Source organism: Pogona vitticeps, chromosome 1, assembly GCF_051106095.1.
Source record: "Pogona vitticeps strain Pit_001003342236 chromosome 1, PviZW2.1, whole genome shotgun sequence".
Lineage (NCBI taxonomy): Eukaryota > Metazoa > Chordata > Lepidosauria > Squamata > Agamidae > Pogona > Pogona vitticeps.
In genome coordinates, this window is record NC_135783.1 from 189,863,244 (window position 1) to 189,887,502 (window position 24,259).

At 44.5% G+C, this 24,259-nt stretch overlaps 1 long non-coding RNA gene across 1 annotated transcript; it reads right to left on the minus strand.

Annotated features, from left to right (window-relative positions):
• Positions 1–5,607: 5,607 nt before the first annotated feature.
• On the minus strand, positions 5,608–18,964 carry LOC144589186 (uncharacterized). The gene is made up of 4 exons (XR_013545142.1): positions 18,827–18,964; positions 11,955–11,999; positions 11,259–11,376; positions 5,608–7,461 (listed from the first exon to the last, which is right to left on the minus strand). It is a non-coding gene; the product is annotated as an uncharacterized LOC144589186 (long non-coding RNA).
• Positions 18,965–24,259: the final 5,295 nt, after the last annotated feature.

Here is a 24,259-nt window from a genome sequence, read left to right on the forward strand (position 1 = left end):
TTCATAGCCGCATATCCAGGATCCAGATGGCTTTCCCCTTCCCAGCCCTTGAGATGCTAAGGCTGGTCTATTATGAGAAGACATTACCTTGGCTATCGCCTTGTCCCAAATGTAGGCAGATGTATTCTATGCTTATTTTATTTTATTTTACTTCATTGAGAAGAGGGAGGGGTTAAGAAGAGAAAGAAATGAAATTGCTTGCAGTTCAATTAAAACAAATAAAGTATTCAACCAAAAGACAATAAAGCTTTAATTAAGGGGGCTACAATGAATCATTGTCTGGAACTGTGCAACTCTGTAAAATATTAAACCTTTTGAATTTCTGCAAAACAAATTAGAAGCATGAAGATATTGTTCCAAATGTTGATGCAGTGTTGAGAAATGCTGCATTAAGTGAAGACATTTGACTGTTGAGGGTCCCTAGGTTGAGCAGATTAAGTCCACGTGTTTCATTTGAATCGATGGGACTCAGGTTGCTTTACTACGCCTGCTCATGTGACCGCACAACTGAGAAAGTTGCTTCCAGAAATTAGGAAATGGTGAAGGACATGCTGAAGCCCTCCACAATGAGCAGTGGCAGGATGATTCTGTAGGACCCACAACAGTCTCCTTGCACAGCCATTACAAATGGCTCCAGCACCTCGATATACTCTTTTTGTCTCAACTTTCTGAGCTCAGCTTGGGAGCAGTGACTCAACCAAGCCCCCTTTTCCTGTCCTTGTCCTCTGTGGGCATGAAAAGGACAACAATGGACAATTCCCACAGCTGGATCCAGAGCTTAAAGCATTACTTTTTAAAAAACATTAATTGCTTATGGGTATTACATACAGTTCCAAATCCTGCTGGATTTTGCCCATTGTGTCTATGGGCCTAAATGCGTTCACTGATTTTATCTCTCTTTTTTTGTATTGTTATAAACCACTCTGAACTTTTTAAAAATAAGAAGCAGTACACAAATACCAATGCTGGTGATGATGTTGTTGTTGATGATGATGATGATGATGATGTTACAGTCACAATGTAAAACTGGTGAAGTTTTCCCATAAGTTACAATGGTAATGTAACATAGTTACAATCTCGCTATTCAAAAAAAAGTATTCATTACAATTAAATACAAAGAACTAGTTATTTATAATGAGTTACTGCTAAGCTTTGGCTAGATCACTATATTAAGCATCTGAGTGGAACAACGCCACTGCCGGGTTGAATTGGTTCACAGACTCATCTTTGATAATGCCAGTCTCATATTCGAAATCCAGAGCCAGGACTCCATCTATCTAGCAGAGCTGCCTAAGCTGAGCATGCCTGCCATCCTTTCCTGGATATATATATATATACACACATACAAGGCTGCATTCAGGGGGCGTGGAGATGCTGTGATCGGTCTTTTATTACATGAAAGAGTTCAACATGCACCATGGTAACTGATTGATCACAAGTGCATTTAGTTCTCAGTTGGGCACATTGTGACATTCCAAATTCTTTCATAAGGTGGGTTCAGCCTAGAGTGACTCATTAAAGGTCCCTCACTGTAAAATCATTCATGGCAGGAAAAAAAATTAACACAAGAAAGGGTTGGCTCACTCCCCACTCCTTAGTTTAGCCTTCCTTTTAGTTTTGCAGCCCTCAACATTTTCAGCAAGATCTTTTCATCAATGGGAGGAAACAAACAAATTAAAAATATATTCCTATGAGACAAATGTCAATCTGAATCAACTACTTAATCTGTGCGCAATTTTACTGAGAGATGCTTTTACAGTAGTTGGCTGGCAGAGATAGCCCGGCTTCCTTAGAAGAAAAACCCAGCTAGCAGAGAAAGACAATATATTTCCAGGTCATTCGTCCACCTGCCTCCACATTGTGGCGCTGCTCAGTTGGGTAGCCACGTGCACTAGCACCAAAAATGGGATTTGGAAGAGGGATTTGGAATTCAGAATTACAGTCCTTTGGAATTGGAATTTTTAAAATTTGGAAGTTCCAGATATCCAGAACTAGAATCAGTATGAATACTGATATACAAAATAGAAGCAATATAAATACCACAAAGTCAATATTTCCCCCTTTTAAAAACACACACAAACAGGCAAAACCTTTTTAAAAGGGTTTCTCTGGGTCCTCCTCTGACACCTTCCCCATGATTGTGCCAAACAGAAAGAGTGCCCACCAACAGCCAGCCATGCCGAGGTGTCAGGAAAGGACTGGAACGGACATTCTGGCCGAACCCTGAGCAATGGGGATGCCAGCAGGAAATGCCAGTGGCCATGGGGAAGCGGGAGGCGGATCAGCCCGGGGAGTGGATGGGCAAATGCCCTGGCAGGCAGGCTGGAGCCGCAGACTGCCGGTGGTGGGTGGGAACTGTGCCCGCAGCATGGGGCACGGCAGAGTTGAGGGAGGGAGGACAATCTTGGAGTAGCAGACGGAAGAAGGAAAGGGGCGGAAGGAGAGGATACCAGATTGAAACATGGCCTCCCTCGTCCTGTGAGCAGAGCGGGCCGTTCTCTCTTACTTCAAGGGGGGATTCTGGGAAGCCCAGCAATAGCAGGTTGGCCTTAACCAAGCGAAGTTTTTCTACCGAGCCAGGTTCCAGGCTGAGAGAACTCTGTCTCTCACTGGGCACACGAATTGGTGGGCAAGACTGGAGTCCCGCTGCCCCCTTGGCCAGAGGCACACACCCATGCCAAACATGCTCCTTCTCAGCCCAGGAAGCCTCTTTTGGCTTGCAGGGTTCCTGTATATACCCCTCTACCCCCTGCCTCTGCCATGTTCTTCCTCTGGGGTGGTGTCTCCTGAGGACAGGCCCCTGCCATGCCTGTCAAGACAGGGTCCCAGAAAGCATGCCCTGATGTTGCAGGGGTGAGGGGCTTGGACTCTAGAGAACAAGTGCTGGTGCTGCTGTTTGGTGTGCTATGTACATGGTTAGTTTCCCCCCCCCCCCCCGCCACCGCTGTCTGTGGCCCTTCAGTGCTAGACAAACCTTCACTAGCTGCAGGGGCTGTATGTGATGGGAAATTGGCTGGCATTGCCTTTCTCTCCTTGCTGTGTCTCCATTGCTTAATGTTCCCTGTGCATGCGGTGGGACCAAGAGAAAGGTCTCTCCTGATGATCTTAACACCTGGACAGGCATATAAAGGGAGACTCAGTCCTTGAGATAGCTCAGGCCCAAACCATTGAAAGCTTTAAAGGTTAAAACCAGCACTTTGAATTGTGTCCAAAAACAGATTGGCAGCGAGTGGAGCTGCTGTAACCGGGGGGGGGGGGGTGTTTGATGTCATGTGACCAGCTGCAACACTCTGACTGCGGTTTTGGACCTGCTGAGGTTTCCAAGCACTTTGCAAAGGGAGCCCCAACAAGAGGCTGTTACAACAGTTCGGCTGGGATATAACTAAGACATGTGTCACCATGGCCAGGACAGACTTGCCACCTTTCTGGACCACTCCATTATATTAGGTATGCGTGCGTCTTCCATGTCTTGCAAAACAGCCTGAGCTAAGAGTGTGCAGCATACACTCATCCATCCACCTGTTCATCTTCCCAGGCTGTAGGGCTGCCATCACGTTTGCACCATTGCGTGTGACGGGCAGGCCTTGCCTTTCTGTCGCTAGACTCCGCTGCCGCCGCCTGTCTCCCAGAGCTTCTTGAATGCTGTGAGCTGTGTGACTGCCCTCCATCACAGCCACATTCAAGAGGGCCCACCTGTATCCTGCCCTTATGTGTTGCCCTGTGCCTGAGGCCTGCACCTTCCACCAGTGTCCTGTCAGATGGACAGACAGACAGACAGACAGAAAGAGAGAGAGAAATTTTCCAACCTGGCTGCCCCAGGTGTCACTTGTCAAATGGAGTATTTCCAAATATGGACTGCTAGGGATTCCCCCCCCCCCATGTTTGACTGCATGCTCCTAACTGGGATGGCTAACGTGTCATCACCACTAATTCTGGCTGCTGGTGGGGCAAGTGCAGCTGGGAGGGGGTCAGAGGTGATTTCAGGGCCACCTGCTTGTGAAATAGTAAGTCCCTTCGGCCCCTTCCTCCATCAAGTCAGATGTATATGCACTTGAAGGGGAGTCCCCACCACCCACAGGGCTGCTTTGTACAGGAGAGATTTGCTGGGAATCCTTCCCGGAATATGATAGAGCCGTGTGGTTTGGAGATGAAAGGCAATGTCTGCTGCTCTTCACAAATCTCTTATTCAACTGCAAAAGCAGCAGCACTGCTGGCACCCAAGCTGACAGTGTCAGTCTGAGTGCCGACGCACATGGGGCATTATTCGGTGAATTCTGAGTATTTCTGAATCCGAATGCACACCCTTACACATGGGCTCCCTTGTACTGGCTGGGGACATCCTTTCAAACCACTAAGTGTTGTATTCCCACTCGGTGGAACTATAGCTGTAGCAGAACATCAATGTACTTAGACAATCAGCCGTGAAGGCTGGTGGTGACTCTAATTTCATCGGAGCAGTAAATCCATCCTGGGTTTTAGTTTCAACTTTAAAGGAAATGTCCAAAGCACTGAACTTAGACAACAGTGTCCAACAGTTTGAATACCTCCTGTAAAGTTCAGAGCACAACCCAGAGTGGATTCCCCAACCTTAGGAGAACAGAGATCACTAGAGGCAGCAAAAGTTACTTTTTTGGACTTCATATAGTCAGCACAGCTGTTGGCCTTTGGGGGGGGGGAAAGAACTGAAGTCCATAGAGAGGAATCTCTCTATGCTCCCCTGGAAACTGACTAGAGCTATGCCGTGTGTGACATGAATCATACCAACTCTGGAAGTAGAGGAACCCTTTAGCGCAGATATGGCCTAAAAGACAGAAAGCTGTCTATGCCTTGATTCGGAAGAAACCATCTGGATCCAATGGATACCCCTCTCGCCATGATGGTGCCTGAGGAGGTGGCGGGCAGCTCAGCAGCATTCCAGAAAAGGAAGAGATCAAGATGGAGAACTTGTTAAAGATAGGGAAGTACAGATCAGACAATTCAGCACAAAATGAGGGGTGCTTAAGCCATGGGTGCAGTGGGATATTTTGAGGTCTACGCATTTGCCACAACCCAAGCTGAGAAATGGTCCTTTGCTGGCATATAATCTCCAGGATATCCAGAGAGAGAGAGAGAGAGAGAGAGAGAGAGATATTATTCTAGGAGTAGTAGGTTTAAAAATGGGGGGGATCTTATATTTGATCAGAGAATCCCCAGTGTGTGTGTGCGCGCACACACACACACATATACAGAGAGAGAGAGCAATCCAAAATACAGACAACTATGCATATCTGTTTCAAGAAACCATTTCTCCCAGTTTTCAACCCCACAAGCACCAAGTCTCTCTCTCCTTTTTAACTTCCTTGGTCCTTTTGAACTCGATCACTGCACAATGTTTTACTGATCAAGAGGGAAAGTTCACAATACTACCCTGTTCTCAAAAAAAAAAAAATTCCATTCCATTTCCACCTCCACCCCATTCCCCAGCTGCCCTGAGGATTGAAGGTGCAGTCAGAGAGGATGATGCTGTGCCGACCGATGAGGTCAGCCATGCCACTAATCAAAAAGTCCAGCGCCCCAACCCAGTGACCCCACCTGGACCTAGTGGACTGCTGTGCTTCAAGGCTGACATGGGAGTAAGCCTCCTGAGACGTAGTGGGTCTAACTGGTGAGGAAACCACCTGAATAGCTGAATGTAAAACCCTTGATTTTTGTTGGGCTGCACCACGTTTTCCTCTGTGTTTTACTGCAGCCAGTGTGTCTCCCCCATCTAAGCTAATGTCAGGATATATTGAAAATTTGCAAGGGCATGCAATCAAAATCGCACTAGTCAATCAGACTCATCTCAAAATCATTTTCAGTTGTGTTCTGCCAATTCTCCATTCATTCGGGGTCTATTTATGATCATACCAATCATAGGGGAACTCATTTAGTGTTATAAAGATGACAGCTCAACTTCGGATGACATTCCAAAGTAATTCAGCATCAGTGTGCTATATAAAAAAAAGTCACAGGGTAGTACATTCATTCCTTCACCATTATGAAACAGCCTTGCTTTCTCCCTTTTCTTGGCGGGGGGGGGGGCCTCAATTCCCAGTGTTTATTTTGCTTAGACATTTATGAGGGTTTTAAAACGTAATGTTCTATTTGAAATTCTCCTTATGCTACATTAGCCCTGGTGACTTTGACAGCATCAAGATATGCAAATAAATGAGGGGGCTTAATGGCGATTTTTCATTTTGTTGCGGTCATTACAGTGTGGGAGACAAAGGCGGCTGCTTCAGCTTTTCACGTACCATCGCGAACTTATTGAACTAATATTTATGTTGGGAGCAGATGACACAGAAGCAAATATATATAAAATGCCATCTGTGCGTTATGTTCCACTCCCACTCCAGCTCTTTTCTCTTTTATGGCTATGATATATTTTCACCGCCAAAGTCATTTAGAAAGTAAAATCATACTGGGATTATTTAAAAACAAGGAGAGAGAGAAAGAGAGAGAGAGAGAGAGAGAGCGTCATTATGCTAAGCATTGAAGGACAGCATTAAATTTGGAAAAGTGTGGGTTTAAAATTCAGCCAAGGAATGAAATTATCCTGGTTGTGCTTGACGTGAAAATGTGGGTAAAAGAAAAGACCCTTTCCCCTGTAAATCAAGTGTGGGAGTGCTCTAAAAACTCACACGTAAACTGAGAGTGACGAAGGGATTAGAAGGAACAGGAAAGTTTATGGATACACACATTTATGCAAGCAATGGTTCTTCATTATATGGTTGTCCACTTGAAGAGTTAAGGTTTCGAGAGGGAGTCTTTTAGTATGACAGGCCAAGAACCAAGGAAAATGGTTGCTTGCTGCTTTGCCCTCCTCAGATTCGTGACTGAAAGCACTCTGGGGTCAACCAGGTTAGTCCATGTGATTTCCTGTCTGCCATTATGTGCTCTGTGTGATGTTGTATATTGTAGCATAATATATTTTACCTCTGGAGATCTCAGTATTCCATGGTGTATGCTTTGCATTAGCAGCGCCAGGGTTTCCAGTTGTGCAAATACATTATTATTGTTTAAATTGTCAGAGTTTTCGATGGCAGTATCCTGCACCATCTTCATCAGGGAAGGGAAAGGACAATTTAGATTAGGGTGGGCAACATTTAGCCTTCAGTGTCCATCTCGGCATCCCGCCACCTTCCCCAACTCTCTCAGGAGGGGCAAACTGAACCTCTTGAAAGCTTCCCAAAATGGTGGTTCATCTTTTTAAGAAAGCCACAGGCTCCTCCATGCACTTTTGAACACCCTTTTTTCATTTAAGGTCTCAGTCTTTCATGATGTACACTTTGCATAAACAGCTCACAGGTTTCCAGTCGTGTCAGTTGGTGGGCTTGGTGGCAGCTGGAATGCAGCAACTTTCTGGAAGGTCCAAGCTTTCCATGGCAATATCCTGTGTCATCTTTGTCAGGGAAGGCAAGATGTCAGCTCAAATAAATCTACCTTAAATACAAGGCACAATCAAAACTGGCTGGGTGGACATTCAGACCAAACTGGGGCAGATTCACATTAAAGAGCCCGTCCCCTACACTGGCCAGCATTGTATAAGGGCAACCTGCCAAGTCTATCCAGTTTACAAAACAAAGGCTTCCAGCAAGCTCACACTCTCTGTTGATGGAATATGGCTCAAGTTTTATCAAGAGAACCTCAGTAATAATTCTGTCCCAAAATTGACTGGTTTTGGCCAAGACATGTACCCCATTCCATAAGGTTGATGACCATATGTAATACAATGCTCAGCCAGTCAAGCTTTTTCAAGTTGTTGTGATCTAACATATCGTGAATGTTCTGATATTCTCACTGGACGATCTGTTGCTGGTACGTTATCCAATCTCTGATACAGGTTGTGGGGGGGGGTCCTTTCACTTCAGAAAAAAAACCTCAGCAACACTTCAGACAAAACCACTTCTGACAAAGCCCGGTAGCCCTGCCAGTTGGGGGATTCTAGGACTATGGATACACAAGTAATACAGTATTGTCATGCTCCGACAAAACCTACATGCTAATTTGGAGCAGGTTATTAGGCATTTGAACTTGTTCCGAAGTGAAATAAGTCACATCTAGAATACGAACACAAATATCCCCACACAGCTGCACCTAACGAGGGTCCAGCCCCCGGGACCGGACCATCCACTCACACATACTGCTATGGCATCAGTTCTGCTCATCTTTCCAATGGTGCCTGGAGATCCACTCTCTTCCTGCTCAGCTGGCCGCTCCAGGCAAGGGGCAGGAGGACAGGTCTCCCCACACAGCTGCCGAGTGGATGGTCCGGTCCCAGGGGCCGGACACTCATTGGGTCCAGCTGTGCAGAGATATTTGTATTCTTAAACGAATATAAATATCTCCATCTCTAGCCACATCCAAAGAACTGAGAAACAAAGGGCAAAATCTAGTCGTGGCACAGTGGTTAAAACGCTGTACTGCAGCTAAAACTGTGCTCACGACCTGGGGTTCAAATCCCAGGTAGCCGGCTCAAGGTTGACTCAGCCTTCCATCCTTCCGAGGTCGGTAAAATGAGTACCCAGCTTGCTGGGGGGGGGGGCAATGTGTAGCCTGTATAATTAAAATTGTAAACCGCCCGGAGAGTGCTTGTAGTGCTATGGGGCGGTATATAAGTCCAATAAATAAATAAATAAATAAATAAACTAATAAGTTGACTCATTAACTCAACGGGGCTTAGGTAAGTGTTGAATTAGCAAGGCCTATTTGTTCAATGGATCTGTTCGATTTGGGACTAACAACTGGATTTACCCCAAGGCAGGTTGTTCTTGAAGTTTGCAAGTCAGTTTTGAAAGCTGTTCTCACAGACATGCTTTCCTAGCAAGTCTTATCCTTTTTTTATTGCTAAAGAAATGAAGGTTCTCAGAAAAGCTTTCTTTAAATCAGGGGTTTTAAACTCAATTTACCTGGGGGCCGCTAGAGGCAGAGTCTGGGTGAGGCTGGGCCACATCCGATTCTCCGCCAAGCGGAGCAAGAGCCCAAGGAAGCCGCCCAGGAGTTTCCTTAGCCGGCAGACAGGCGGGTTGGCTGGCAGGCTACAGTTCTGGATGGAGGGTGCAAGAGGTGCTGTCTTGGGAGAGAGCGGCGAACGAGGCAAGGCTTTTTTTAACTCTTGACAGCAGAGGATGTGTGGGCACTTGGGGGGGCAGGCAAGGTGAGGGCCACAAACTATCATCTGGGGGGCCGCAAATGGCCCCTGGGCTGCATGTTTGAGACCCCTGCTTTAAATGGACAGTACAAGATGGAGGTAGCAGCTGCCGGAGCAGAGGAGTGCAATTTTGTGATGGGCAGATGTAGCATCTAACAAGAGAATAACTTTACGAAGGATCTCCAATCACAGTGTTTTGGGGGAGTAACCAATCAGAAGCTGCCCCATGAGTTGCAGCAACATGGGGCAGCTTCGGCAACATGGCTTCCCAAGGAAAAGCAGCGTTGAAAGATCTACTCGTATGAACTGGGCAGCTTTTTTTGCTTATGTGGGACCTTGTTCCAGTGCAGACTAGTCCTTTCCTAGAAACCAGTCACCTACATTCCAATGATTACATATGTTTTGTATCTCTACTGAGTGTTTGTTATTAGGGTAAGTCACTACAGACAGGACTTTGGGGGAAAAAATTGGACTGGAACTCCCAGTATTTGCCCAGAATTCTCCCAAAAAGAAACCTAGAAACTGTAGCTTAAAAACAAACAAACAAAACAGGCCACCACAGAACAACATTCAGTGCCTATATGCCAGCCTCCAATACTTTTTTTTCATTTCAAGAAGAAGGAAACTGTCCCACTGAGACAGAGGGAGCTGCAAGAGTTTATGGGTAGGTGGTTCTAAGAGGTACCCTCTAAACCCGTCCCATGAACTTTTGCAGCTCCCATGGAGTTTTTGCCACTTCTAGCTACCACTTGAGCAGTTATTTTCTTCTTGGAATAAAAAGAAATGACAAATTCCCATGTGTAGGTAATGAAAGCTACTACTTCTAGCCCGTACCTGTACCTCCCAGAACACTGACTAGGCAAATTCTGGAAGCTTCAGTCCAAAAGAAAATCTGAAAAAACCCATCACTATGAGTCAATTCCTTTCACCTCCACCCCAGTCTAGTTCCATTTGGATTACGTTAAGGCTTAAATATGTGTAGGATGCTGCAACTCTGGTTTGTAGGTTGATGTGTCTCTGAGAATGTGTCGGCTCTAATGGTCAATTTTTTTCCCATAGATATGCACCTCCAAGACAAAGTAAATTAGATGTTGAATGCACCTTCGCATTAAATGACCAAATATCGGTTTGTGGGTGGTGGTTGTTAATGCAAAGATCAGCTCCTAAGAGGTCAATACATAACTCGGCAGGCTGACTGAGAAGGAACTCTTGCCATTATGCACATGTTGGGGTACGTATGGGACACTGAAAAAGTGGTGATATTGATTTGGTGAATCCACTCTGGGTTCCAGTCTACACCTTGCAGGAGATCTCCAAGGTGCTGGGATCCCTATCTCCCAAAGAGGCTCAATGAATAGGATAGCTTCCAGACATTTCAGGCTAAAATCCAGAACGGATTCACTGCCTCAGCAAAACTGGAAGCATTTGGGCCTGTCAGAGCACTGCATTTATAGTCCTCTCATTCTGCTGCCAAGCCCAACCGGGGAGTGGGATTTGAACCCCTTCCTGCAGTTGCTCTGGCTCTGATGAAAAACCTGTTTGTATCACAAGGAAATTTCTCCTGGTGTCCCTCAGGGAGGGATGCTTGCCTCCAATGTCTAAGAAAGACTTCAGTGGCTAAAGAGCACCTTGAATGAAGCTGGTACTTAATATATACACAGCCGGGGCTACTACTTGCATTTTCTTTTGTTATCAACATTTTATTTAATTCTTATTATTTTATACATAGAGGAACAATTCCATTTTACCGGCTTCATCTCTCCCCTTCCCAGTTACCTCTCCTGTTTAACCCCTCTTTTACGTCCATTTGGCACATTCACACCAAGAGACACACACGCACACAGACCAACAACCTTGATAAATAAAATAAAATCTGAAGCCAAATGAAGGAGGAGGAAATGCAAACGGGTTTACTTTTTAAAATCTTTGCCTGCTGGGTGCCAAAGGCGTGTTGAAAAAGCAAGTCATTCATGCTGACAAATACTGTGGTTCTGATACTACGTGTCCTAAATAAAGCCTATTTAAACACATGTTGGGGATCAGAAAAGGCCCTATTCAAACCTTACAAATGTCATCATCATGAGCATACCTAAGAGTGGACTGCCTCGCCTCAGCCCTTCCATTACGATCTTCTTGGCACTTTTAGCCCCCAGTGTGAAGAGCGGAGGAGCTTGCTCGTGTGTAGATCCTACATCATGGAAAAAGTCCTGGAAAATATGGGTTTTCAGCGATGCATGAATATGGATTAAGAGACAGGTCAGGTACATGCAACAAGAAAAGCAAACAAAAAACCAAAGCAAGGAAGCCCCAGTACATCTTTCATCTTTTTTTTTTTTTTATCGACCTCTTCTTTTACCTCTCCTTTCCAGAGCCTCCCCAAAAAGGCAATCAACCCTATGAAAGGGCTTATTTTTCATTCATTTGCTCTCTCGATCTCGCCCTCATCCCTCCCTCCATTTTGTTTCACTGTGCCCAAGTTATAAATGCTGCAATTACTAGGGCAGATTGTCACCATGAATCATGCTGATCCTGTGCACACTGACTAAGAGGAAAGTCCAGTTTTTCTCAATACATTAAGAAATGAGCCCAATGGCATTCATTCCCAGGTAAGTGTCTGTAGGCTTGTAACCTGCATAACAAATAAAGTAAGCGTGGGATTGCCGCTCTAATTCCCTAACCCTAATGTTGAATTTTTGCAGCGTAAACACGCATGCATGCACATATGAAGAACACAGCCAAGGTTCAGTGAAAAAAAGAAATAATCAACTCACTCTTGGATAACTACCTGTGCCAATGGCTTCCTGCCAAGAGAGCCAGGTGCTGCTGTTGTCTGTTGAAAGAGAAATTAGCCAGCTAGCAAAAGTTACTTGAGTGTTTCTCTTGCGTTTAACCGTTGCTATACAGAACTATTCCAGAAAGCAGAGGAAATCCAAGGAATCGTTAACTTCTGACATTTCATAAATGTGGGCAGGATGTGTTCTCCTGAAAATTGGGCCACTTTCATGAGATTTTAGACCGAGATGCCCAGCAGACCTTGGAGAAGGTGAGAGAGAGAGCAGAGACCATATACTGCAGATAATGTTGCTTTTGGAATGAAGGAAGATGAGAGAAAGGCAGGAAGAGAGCAAGCTACATCTTCAACGTAATCCTTTTTATATATGCAACTTGTGAGGGAGTGCCACCCGTTCCCCCAAGGCCAGCGTGAACTGAAATCTCCAGCATGCGCAGTCCATGAGCCAGTCCTATCTAATCATGTGTTATTAGAAATGGAAACTTGGAACATTCGCCACATCCATAGGAAGAAGAGTCGTGCCAAGGAATCCTGCACCACAGCTATGCGTGTCATGTAGTCTCACTTGTAACATCTGCATGAACAGCTGGAAGGAGGAGGAGGAGGCCTTAGTGCAAGCTAATACAACTTTCAGAAATCCTGGCCAGCACAGCTAGTGGTGAAGGCTTCTGGAAGTTGTAGTCCAAGAACATCTGGGAACCCAAGGTTGGGAACAACTGTCCTAAGGCATCTAAGAGTTGAGCTGAGGGGGAGCATAACACATTTTATTTATTTATTTATTTATTTATTTATTCAATTTCTACCCCGCCCCTCTAGACAAGGTCTACTCGGGGCGGCTTACAAAAATTAAAACACATTAAAACAATATAGAAGAATAACTAACATAATGCAATTATTATAATTAATATTATCCAAGATGGCAACATTAAGAACCAGAAAAAGGGGGAAGGAACTTAGGTGACTGGGGGGAAGGCCTGTCTGAATAACCATGTTTTTAGTTGGTTTTTGAACACACCCAGCGAGGGTGCCAGCCGAATTTCAGTGGGAAGTGTGTTCCACAGCCGAGGGGCAACTGCCGAGAAGGCCCGGTTTCTTGTTTTCTCCTTCCGGGCCTCCCTCGGCGTCAGTCCCCTCAGCCGTCCCTGCTGGCTATGTCGGGTGACTCGGGTAGATCTGGGTGGGAGGAGGCGATCTGCCAAATTTTGCCCAATGAGATGGAAAGTGCTTTGGTAAGTAGAAGGTGGAGGGATGTGGAACAAAACACCAGTCAGATAGTAACAGATGTTCACATGTAGAGAAGGAAAAACAATGTGAAACTGCAAGGAGACACAGTAAACGCACTGTTTTTCACACCCCCTCCTGCTCTATTGTTGGGAGGCCCGTTTTGCCAACTATGAGTAGAGACGGGAAAGTGTCAGTTTGACATCCTCCCACATTTAAACATTGAGCATTTTGGTAAATTCTAATTCTAAAAAAAATGAATTAAACAAAATCCTTTTCACCACCACCCTGCTGCTAAATGCAGAGTGAACGCATCAGACTGAAGCAATCTCAAATCTGTCTGGAAAATGAACCAGAAAAACAATAACAAAATACAGTGGTGCCTTGCTTAGCGAGTGCTTCGCTATACGATGAATTCGCATAGCGAGGGGGTCCGGGCCATCGCTGGAGCGTTTGCTCAGCGATGGCCCCTATGGCGATTTTTCGCTTTGCGAAACTTCGCAGAACGAAGCGGGGGAGAACAGCTGATCGGCGGTTCCAAATGGCCGCCGGAAGGTCCACGCCGCATTTTCGCGCCCTGCCCTCGCTTACCGAGGGCGCGAAAATGGCGGCGCTATGGAGAAACATCGCTTAACGGTGAGTTTTCAAGCCATAGGAACACATTGAACAAAGTTCAATGCGTTTCTATGGCTTTTTTATTCCCGTTTAGCGATGTTTTCGCATAGCGAAGGTTAATCCGGAACGGATTAACCTCGCTATGCGAGGCACCACTGTATTAATTTCTGGTTATTCATCTTTTACTATTCAGTATTAATCTTGAACTATTTGGGGCATTTTAATTTGGAGTTATTTATTTCAAGTTAGTGTTAATGTTTATTTCCATTAAATTTTGAATTGAGTTTTGAGTTTAGGCAGCAGTTTTAACTGTTAAATAATGTTTTTGTTTTGTTTTATTTCATCTCAACATCCTTCTTTCATATTGAGAAATGAGCGTCTGTACCAGAACCTCATACAGTATTTCAGTCTACACAGAGATTGTGCAGTGATTCCTACGCAGAAGTACCGGTACTTCAAATACCGAAGCATGTGGAGCAGCTAAGGGTGCTTAGCTTTCAGGTTGTGAAAATTTTTCAATAATAATAATAATAATAAAGCCAGGAATTTGGTGACATTACTTCCAGACTTCTCAGACATCTCTTCTAATTAAAATAAAACCATCACAGGACTTCTGCAATGAAGATTATTATAGATTCCGAAGGTGATGAACATGTTTTCATTAAACAGAGAGAGAAAGGGAGAGACCCTTCAGGCATGGCATTTCATCTCAACCCTCTAATAACATTAATAAACTCTTTAATCTCTGCCATGTTTATGACTTAATAGGGATCCTTAAAGAGATGACAGGCTGGGACAAGCCGCCAGGTCCCTTCAATCTCTATTCAAGTAGCTTTTCCATTCATCTGGAGCAGAAAACTGCTCCACAGCCACCCTTATTTCCCTGTGTCAGATCTGGGAAATCTAGGCCACTGAATTCGGAAAAGCTGCCCCATATATTATCAACAATGGGGAGGACATTGGTTCCATTGCCTTCTCCTTTCTGAGGTAAATTTTTAGACTGCTTAACTGAAATGAAGACTAAGAGTCAAACTAGACATAAAGGAGAAAGCATATTCCCTATGATTAATCCATTTTCGCCTCCCACAGACTGTATCGTCATCGTTCAGTCATTCAGTTCGTGACCCCATGGACCAGAGCATGCCAGGCCCTCCTGTCTTCCACTGCCTCCCAGAGTTTGGTCAGATTCATGTAGGTTGCTTCGCTGACACTGTCCAACCATGTATGCAGACAGTATACATCTCAGCAAATTATACATCCAAGTTAAGCTGATATTTATTTGGCAGGACCAAATGCAAAACAAAGAGTGTAATCAGATGGCTGTTTGGTCCGCTGCAGGGCTAGGTTGTTTCACTCCTTTTCCCAGTGATCACATCATGTAATTTCTGGAGCGAACCAAATCATCTCCAAGGCATGGCTAACAGCATCTTTCTGAGCCCTATCAGGTGCGTCTACTTTTTTGGTGTGGGTAGGATCACTCTGGTTTGTTCAGTTTCCAGAACATGTGATCATTGGGAATGGACCAAAACTGAGCCAAGATTTTACCTGTGGGCAGTTTCTCGACTGTCCCTTCAGAAAAGAAAAAGAAAATATTTAAAAAGTAAGTGATGCAGGGCATTAGCAATGATCTGTTACAGTCTTTAAAAATTTCATTTCCTTTGCCTCTCTGCTAAGGAGAAGAGGAAGTGTTCAGTTTGCCAATAACCTCAAGTGGCTTGCTTATTAAGCCACATCACGATATCAGAAATTCAAACAGAAAAGAACCAGACCAAAGAGGGTTGCTTGAGCTCCAATATCCCATTTGGATGCACGGATTGCACCTCTAACTGACCCCAAGTTACCCTATTTAGCCCATACCAGCCCACTCCAACTGGACCCATGCAGACAAGCCCAAAACACAATAAATGCAAGACACCTGAATGAGGAAAGTCACATGCTGTGACAAACAGATCTCTTTTTCCACTTTGAGGAGCACCTCTGCAAAATAAAAAATAAAAAATGCATGATATTGTTTTCTTTGAACCAAAGTTTCTATAATCAGGTGGATACCTGTCGGAAGTAGACTATGTTTTTATATATACAGTGGTGCCTCGCTTAGCGATGTTAATGCATGCAGAAAAAATTGCTGCAAAGCGATAACATCGCTAAGCGAAATAAAAAAGCCCATAGAAACGCATTGAAACCCCTTCAATGCGTTCCTATGGGCTTAAAACTCACCTTAAAGTGAAGATCCTCCATAGCGCCGCCATTTTCGGTGCCTCTAAAGCGAGTAATCCATCCCTAAACACAGCGGGTGGCCATTTTGTTTACCCGGTGGCCATTTTGAAACCGCTGATCAGCTGGCCGAAAATGGGCGCTTTGCGATGATCGCTTCCTCGCGATCATCGCAAAGCGAAAATAGCCCATAGGGACCATTGCAAAGCGATTGCTTTTGCGATGGCAAAAAGTCCATCACAAAGCGATTTCTTCGCTAAGCGGAGCAATCGCTATGTGAGGCACCACTGTATAAAGGAGACTCATTCCAGCTAATATATATACAGTATATTATATATATTGGATGGGCTCTTCTACATCAGACTGGCTATGGAAGAAGACTCACCCCACTTCACACCTTTATTTATTTATTTATTTTTGTCATTCATTCAATTTCTGTACCGCCCATCTGGCCACAAGGCCACTCTGAGTGGTTCACAAAATAATAAACCAACAAAAAACAGTATTATTGGGCTCAGAGGTGGATTGCCCACTGCCTCCACACATGATGTACAGTCCACAGCTTCAAAAAGCTGTCTTTCTGGATTATGAATCCCAGAACCCCCTCAAAAGACTTCCCAGATGATTTGGGAAATTAGAATCCAAAAAGTGCTCTCTTTCCCAAGCTCTGATACAAAGGCAAGAAAGAATTAATCACCTTGTATGACAAAATGCCTGGAGAAGATTTTGAAAGGAAACCACACAGAGATCACATCAAATCAAAAGGAACGATATATTTCTGCATAAACTGAAATCCATTCTTTCATGTTTTGTACCTCACAATTACATTTGCAAGGCAAGTAGTTGTTTTTTTAGGAAAGGTGGGGGAGGGAATCAAAGTTCAGTTTGTTAATTTATTCAGAGCTGCCACTTTGGTCACAAAGATATTTTAGCTCTTAATACAAGTTAATTTAAAACCTTTTAAAGCATTTCCTGATAGACAACGGCAGAGCAATGTTGCACAGAAGCCTTTAAAAGTTTATTGACCTTAAATAATTTAAATCCATGCATTTGTAGATTAATTGCAAGCAAAAAGTGAAGATTACACTTCACAAATGCACCTTTATGAGCTTAGTACAGGATGCAACTATCCTTCTTTGTTACCTAGCAACAGCCATACCATCCCTTAGGAGGAAATCGGTCTAAACCGAAACGTATCATTCAGGATGCCTATATTCACTTCCTGCCCTACAATGCCACTAGTCCCTTATAACTAAGAGCTTCTCTTTCCCCAGACCCTCTGCATGTTTGCTGGGATTCTCAGGCCAGCAGCATTTGACTCCCGGGGATTTCCTGGCCAAATCCTGCGCTCTCGGGATGGGCCATGGTGATGTCACAAAGGAGGGAGCAAGCAGAGGGGAAGAGTCTGGGGATGTGTCCCTATTGGGAAAATTCAATCTCCCATGCTGCTTCTTCAACACAGAGGAACTGAACCCTTTTTGGTGCAATTAGACACAATCCTTTCTTGCCATCTGATCACACCCGTTGCGTGTTTTAAACACATCTCAGAGTCTCTAAGACCACCCCTCCCATCTTGTTGGTTGTTTTTGGTCAGCTGGATCCTCCATTACCTGCTCTCCAAAGTTAGACATGTGGAGATGTAACTCCACACTGTATATACTCACAGTTCATGGCTTTGTTCTTATATAAATACAAAGTCATGAACTATATACATAAGAATGTGTTCTTTGTTTTCTTTAGTGAAGAAGCATTCAATGATCAGAGCAGGGGTATATCTAGCCAGGCCTTATTTTACACTAAAAAGGGAATAGCCAAATTTCAGACCCTTCCAACAGCTCCATGAAGTTCCATGAGTCACAGTGCTGATGCTCCATTCCCTGCCTTACTCCAAATGATTCAGCAGGGCCAATGTTGGTATATCAAAAAGCCAAGAGCAAGGAGAAGAGAGTAGAAAGGGAGAGAGAGGGTGTGACCCCCTGATGCAAGCTGGGAATGTATGGTACTGGTACTCAAGCAGGACAGCCCCCTTGCACACAAATTATCTCCTCCTCAGTGAAACATTTCACATTTCAGCTGGCCACGAAATGTGGAGAAGTAGAGCAGTTCCTGAAGACTTTGCTGGCACCCTGGACTCTGGTGACCCTAAGCTGGAAGTCCATTTTCAAGGGTTCAAAATTATTCTTTTTTTTAAGCCTTAGAATTCTTTTTTTTTAAGCCTTAGACTAGAACCATGTGGAAATAACTGCTTATACACACACACACATGTACACACATGGATGACTGAATCGCTCAATGGTTTCCTCGTGGGAGAGGAGCCAGCCTGGGTGGCCTTGGGCAAGCTGCACAATCTCAGAGCTGCCCCTAGAAGAAGGGAGTGGTGAACAACTTCTTCGTATTCTCTAGCTGGAAAATCCTGAAAAAGGGCCACCATGGATGAGAATGGACTTGACAGCACATTATATATATTCATTGCATATATAGATTACATACTGTATATTCAGAATCCAGAACGTGCATGCAAGTTGGAACTGCTACTGCCTCAACAGTGCACTCTGGAGATTACAAAAAATAGCGCACACACACACACACACAAAAAAAAACACAGAGGGAGAGAGAATGAACTTCACAGCTCTGAAGCTTTAGATTAGAAAGAAAGAGAGAAAAGAATATTACATGAGGAATAGCCTTGAGCTTTCTGGGGGCCGTTTATTCTTTTTCAAGCCTGCGGTAGGCCCCACAGCCAAAAAGTTGTCATCTTTCATCTAATTCCCCACTCCTAGACCATGTGGGAGCCATTAGCCTTTCTAGTTACTCACACCTTCCCGGGTCTGCCCATTAACATGGCTGCTTCCTCCCTGTCGCTCTTTGGCTGCCAGGAAAGTATTGGAAGCGCTGCTCTTCTTCAACCATTACCAGTCGTCACCAGCCAGCTGCTTTCCCGCTTCCAACAAAATGGCAGGCAAATATGCTAACGAAATGCGTTAGCTCTCATTCTGACAGACAGCTCTGAGGAGGGAAGAAGCAGGGGGGCTATGGACTTTGTGCCGGTTCTGTCTCATCTGAATGCACAGCTAATTCCACAAAAGGCCGATGACAAGCACTCACACAATCAGGAGAAATGAAGATGCTCAGCCAATGGTGCAGAAAGCAGAACAGGCCAGGCCGCTGCCAGCAAACCTTGATTCAGCTCCTGGCTCTGATGGTCAGCTTGGCATATACAATTGCCGTGAGGGGAATTGGAACACCAGGCCACAGGGCAGCTCTTTGAAGTAATTATCCTCCATGACAACCCAAAACAAGATGAAAAGATTTCCGAGGGACGTGAGGCAGTGGATGAGCCTTGGATAAAGTTGGCATTCCTGAAGCATGAATTCAGTTGCCTCAATGGAGGTGTGCTGTGGCCGTAGGGGAGGAATAGAGGGCAGAGAGGGAGGGAACTGAGGTTTTAAAAAGAAGACACTTGCAACCAAATATATTAGACAGCAAGGATATCGTTAGGCGGATTTGTAACTCTGTTACAATTAAGCGTTCTTCAATATTCAAAGACAATGTTCTCAGGACCATTGATGTGTATTAGGGTTGCCAGAATGGCAGGCTGCCATCTTCTGAGATTTCAGGGCCAAAATCTAGGACTTTGCATCCCTGATGCATATATGTGTATACTTGTGCAGTTCTTTATTCAAATGCATATCATGTTTTGATGATGCTGGTTCCTCCCAAGGCAGGCTGTCAAAACAAAAGCAAGGCCACATTTAAAAAACAAAACAAAGCAAAAAAAAAAAAAACCTATGAATGCAGGGGAATGATGGGAAGAGTTGCATGCTGGGGGTGGGGGGAATGCCACGGTTTTCCCATAATCTCTCTGCTTTCTTGACCAGAAAGCTCATGAAACACCTTGCATGATCTGGGCGTCTAGTAAAAGTTTAACAGGGCAGTGCTGGGGTCTCTCTTTGGCATGAATGAATTCGGTGAAGCTTTTGTGTTGACCACAAGCATGCAGAAGAGCAAAGGGAGTGTATTTGTGGGAGCCTGGAAGCAGAAGTGGTGAGAAACTCAACAGAGACAAGATGGGAGTCAAGAGTGAAGCGGTTCAATGTGCTCTGGGTGGGATTTCCACTCTGCTTAAAAAGGAGCAGAGGGCTAGCACGAGGTATTTCTTAAGCCACCCTTGCAGTTACCAGCACAGAACTCCTTTCTAACAGCTTCAGCTAATGCAGCAGCTGCAGCCTTTCCTACAAAAGATGAACTTGGTGTCAGTCATCTGGCATTTGGTTGCTTCAAGGCTGGGTTGTTTTAATGCACTCTGTGTAGGGCTGCCTTAGAAGACCGTCTGGAAGCTTCAAGCAGTCCAAAATGCTACAGACAGATTTTTGTCTGGCACCCACAGGCTATAGCCTATTACTTCTACTGCCTTCTTTCTAGGCTCAGTATAAAGAGGTGGTTCTGTCCAGCTTAGAACCAGCTGAACTGCTTAAGTCCAGTTATCTTTGGGACCTTTTGATTCCCAACCAGGAATTAAATTCAGATTCACAGGCCATAGCTCTTTGTGCTATCTCAAAATGCTTGGTGGGTGAACCAGAGAAAGACAGGGGCTCTTCTGTGGTGGTGCCACCAGTCTGGAACGATCTCTGATCCAGTTCCACCAGGCTCTTTCTATATACAGTACTTCTTTTCCCAAAAATGAAATATATTACTATTCTCATAGGCTTTTAGTATGTAATAGTATTACTACATCTACTTCTAATGTGGCAGGGGGGTAGCAGTGTTAGTTCGTTGCAACAAAACCAACTACAAATTTTGTGAGAACCTAATGACAAGGGTGTGTCCAGACAGCAAAGAAAGTATTGGGTCTGATCTCATTTGAAAAGGTTACTACGTGATCTCTCTTAAAGTGACCTTTCTGTCCATCTGGGAATCACACCAGCCTGCCCACACTCCCCCAAAAAAGGTCCAGCTTCGGCTGAAAAACATAGGGGCATATTGAAGCCATCTGTCACGGAGCAGTTGTAGGATGATGCTCTGGCAGTTGGGGGCCTTCATTCATTCATTCATTCATTCATTCATTCATTCATTCATTCATTCATTTCCAGCTGGAATGAGCTGCTTGCACCTCAACAAAAAGCCAAGACAGCCCCTGCCTTCAGGATTAGAGTCTAAAATATGTGTGTCATCAAAGGAAAGGAGAATGAGGAGGGAGAAGGAAAACAAGAAACCCAGGCATATGTTATGAGATTCTTCAGCTTGGTGAAATGGAGGCTGGATAACAGAAAAAGAGAAAGCCTGAGGAAGCAGGCTTTTCAGGAAGGCTGATGGTTTTTCTTCGTTTCCTCTTCTACAGTCTGCATTGTATTCTCAAAAGGTGACTAGAAAGTATGAAGCTTAGAGTGACGACTGGTTGCACAAGGGTCTTTGGAGAGAGTTTTTACAAAACAGTCTATCATGTAAAGTAGAGGTGGGCACAGTCTTGTCCTCCAGATGTTACTGGGCTACAACTCCCAGTGTTCCTCAATAACATCAGTTAGAACTGATGGGAGTTGTACTCTAAGGATATCCGGAGAGCCATGCTTGGCTCAGCCCTAACATAAAGTGATATTGCAATGTTTATCATGCTATTCCAGCAAACCTCAGTCTTTACATATCGCTGGATTTGATGAAATGCACATGAAGTTACAATGCAGCTTCAGAAACCTGTTCAATCCAAACCTTCAGACCATCCTGCTCTATCAGCTCAAAGCCCCTGTTTCTTTTTGTCTTGTTTCATCATTCTGCAGTGAGGGGGCACAGTTAGCCAATGGCATGGCTTATTTGTTTGCTTATTTCAAGTTTACAAAAGGGAGCAGAAAGTTGGCATAAGACTGCTTTCTAGAATAGGGGTGGACAGAGGATATCTGAGTACCAATAAACCCTATCCCCTCTGATGATCAGGCACGCCATACAATCAATGGGGAAAAGTCAAGTGCAAGGATGACACAACTGGCTGGCCGAGAGGGGTTTTTCAAATAGATTGTTGTGCTTTATAGCTTTGAATGTGTTTTCGGTGTTCCTTATGGGTTTTTTTTTAGTATGGTATTTGTTTCATCCTATTTAGTATTTGATTATTCACCATTGTTAGCTTTAAATACTGTATTTTAATGATGTAAGCTGCCTTGGGCCCTTTTTAAGGAGAAAGGCAGGGTAGAAATATTTTAAATGAAATAAAATGAAATGAAATAAACAAACCACCTCATGTTCCATCGCCTGCACTGGGGGGTTCAGGCAGTAGTTACCACCAGTCCTACCGGGAGATATCGTAGATCAAATGTCAAACAATTAGCTCTGATAACATGCGCTTTTCCCCAGTTAGTGAAAGTCCTTTCCACAGCTTGGTGATAATTTTGTTTCAATCAGATTTTCGTAACAATTTAATGATCCAATATTCAAATTGGGGCAGGGGGAGGCGAAGAGAACTGGGGGGGGATGAGAAAGCAGCATTGACAGATTTTCCCATTTCTTCACCCCCATTTTACTTCTTTTATTATCAGTCATGGTTTTTTTCCTGTGTTTTCTTCACAGGATATTTCCCTTTTTTAAAAAATTAAGTAAACCAGATGACAAGGTAAGGAGCACAAAGGGACTGTCTTACCCGCTCGGCAGCAGGACTGTTGCCTTCCACGCTGAGCACCTACAGGCATCGCAAGTGACTACAGAGAAGTAGGCACCGAAAAATCCCAGCTAAAAGGGAGCTTTAGCCCCTAGCTTTGCCTAAATGGAGCCTGCCACTCACACCAGATTAAGCACTGAGGGTTTTGAGATGTGAACTATTAGGTTATGACTTTGGAAACAATTTCACTTAAGACTTCACATTTAGACAAGAGTCAAGAACCCCCAAGGGTAAAATGCCAGAGCTGATCTGTTTTAGTAGGTTGCCAGGGGACTCAGAAGAGTAAGTGGTTAAGCACTTATTAACACTATCTTTCATTTCATGTTCTTCTTTGCATCTGTAGAGCTTTCAAAAAAAAAAGCTGTTTTTTTTTTTTTAAAGTATTACTTGCTTCTGGTATTGTGAGCTGAAACCCAGTTCCCACTAGGGCTGGTCTAAAAATGCCCTCCACCCCACTTTTGAAAGTCCGTTCTCAACTGGCAAACGTGCATGTGTGAAAGGGACAGAATGTGGTTATTTTGGGAGAAGGCAGGAGAAATTTTATGAGCTGGATCGAGATTTAGGCATGCACCATTAGCTGTGGAGGTGGGCTGTGTGCCTCCGTGCCATGGCAGCTCCTTCTGCATGTTGAGCCGGCAGCCTCAAAGCGTTGCCTCTTAGCACCTCCCCAGTCCAAATGACCACAAGGGGATTGGGGAGTAAAGCCACCAGGGAGGCTTTCCTGATCTTCTGACTCTCTTAGCCCTCAGCTTCCTCTTCTACTTTCGTTAAGTTCAGAGACAGAGGCCGGGCATTCGATTCCCCACTGGGCCTCCTGACAGGGGGTGGACTCAATGAGTACGTACTTCCAGCTCTGCACTTCTAAGATGATTATTTCTTCCTCTTTTTCCGTCTCAGGTCACTTTCTGTTTCTTCCTCCTCATAACTTAAGAGAGGCAGCTTTTCTACAATGACTTGACAGATTTGCACACCTGACCTTCAAGGTCTTTTATAGCCGGGTCAAGGGCTCCTTCTCTTAGACTTTCTCTGTGTGGATTTTCTGAAACTATAAACACAAGCTTTCTCTATTTTTACCCAGTAACTGCTTTCCAGAGTAACACCATTTTAGTAGCAGTACAACAGATGTACTTCCTGCACAAAATGTAAAGCAGGCTTCACTGCCTAGCCTTGGGGAAAGCCTCACGTCTCAGTTTAAGCCACCTCACTGAGTCACTGTGAGTTACAGGGAAAGCCACGCCACCGTGAAGGCAGGGTAAAATGCAGATACATTGGGGGGGGGGGGGAACACAAGTGCTTGAATCCTGCCTTATTTATCTGAAGAAAGAGTGCACATTTGCATTCTTTCCCAAAGCAGGAAGAGGCTTTATTTTACCAATACACAGAATCGGAATATTTAGAGTGATATATGGACAACCCAATGGATTACCTGATGAACCACCGATATAAATATCCACAGGAAAATTCATGCTAGAGCAAGGGCAGCAGGTGGACCAAACAGAGGAGGAACATCACTCCAGTATTCCAGTAGACGCCTGTGTGCTGAATCCATAGGTCTCCGAATTTGCCAGCCCTCCTCCTCCCATTCTCCAGTTGATCACCTTGACTGCCT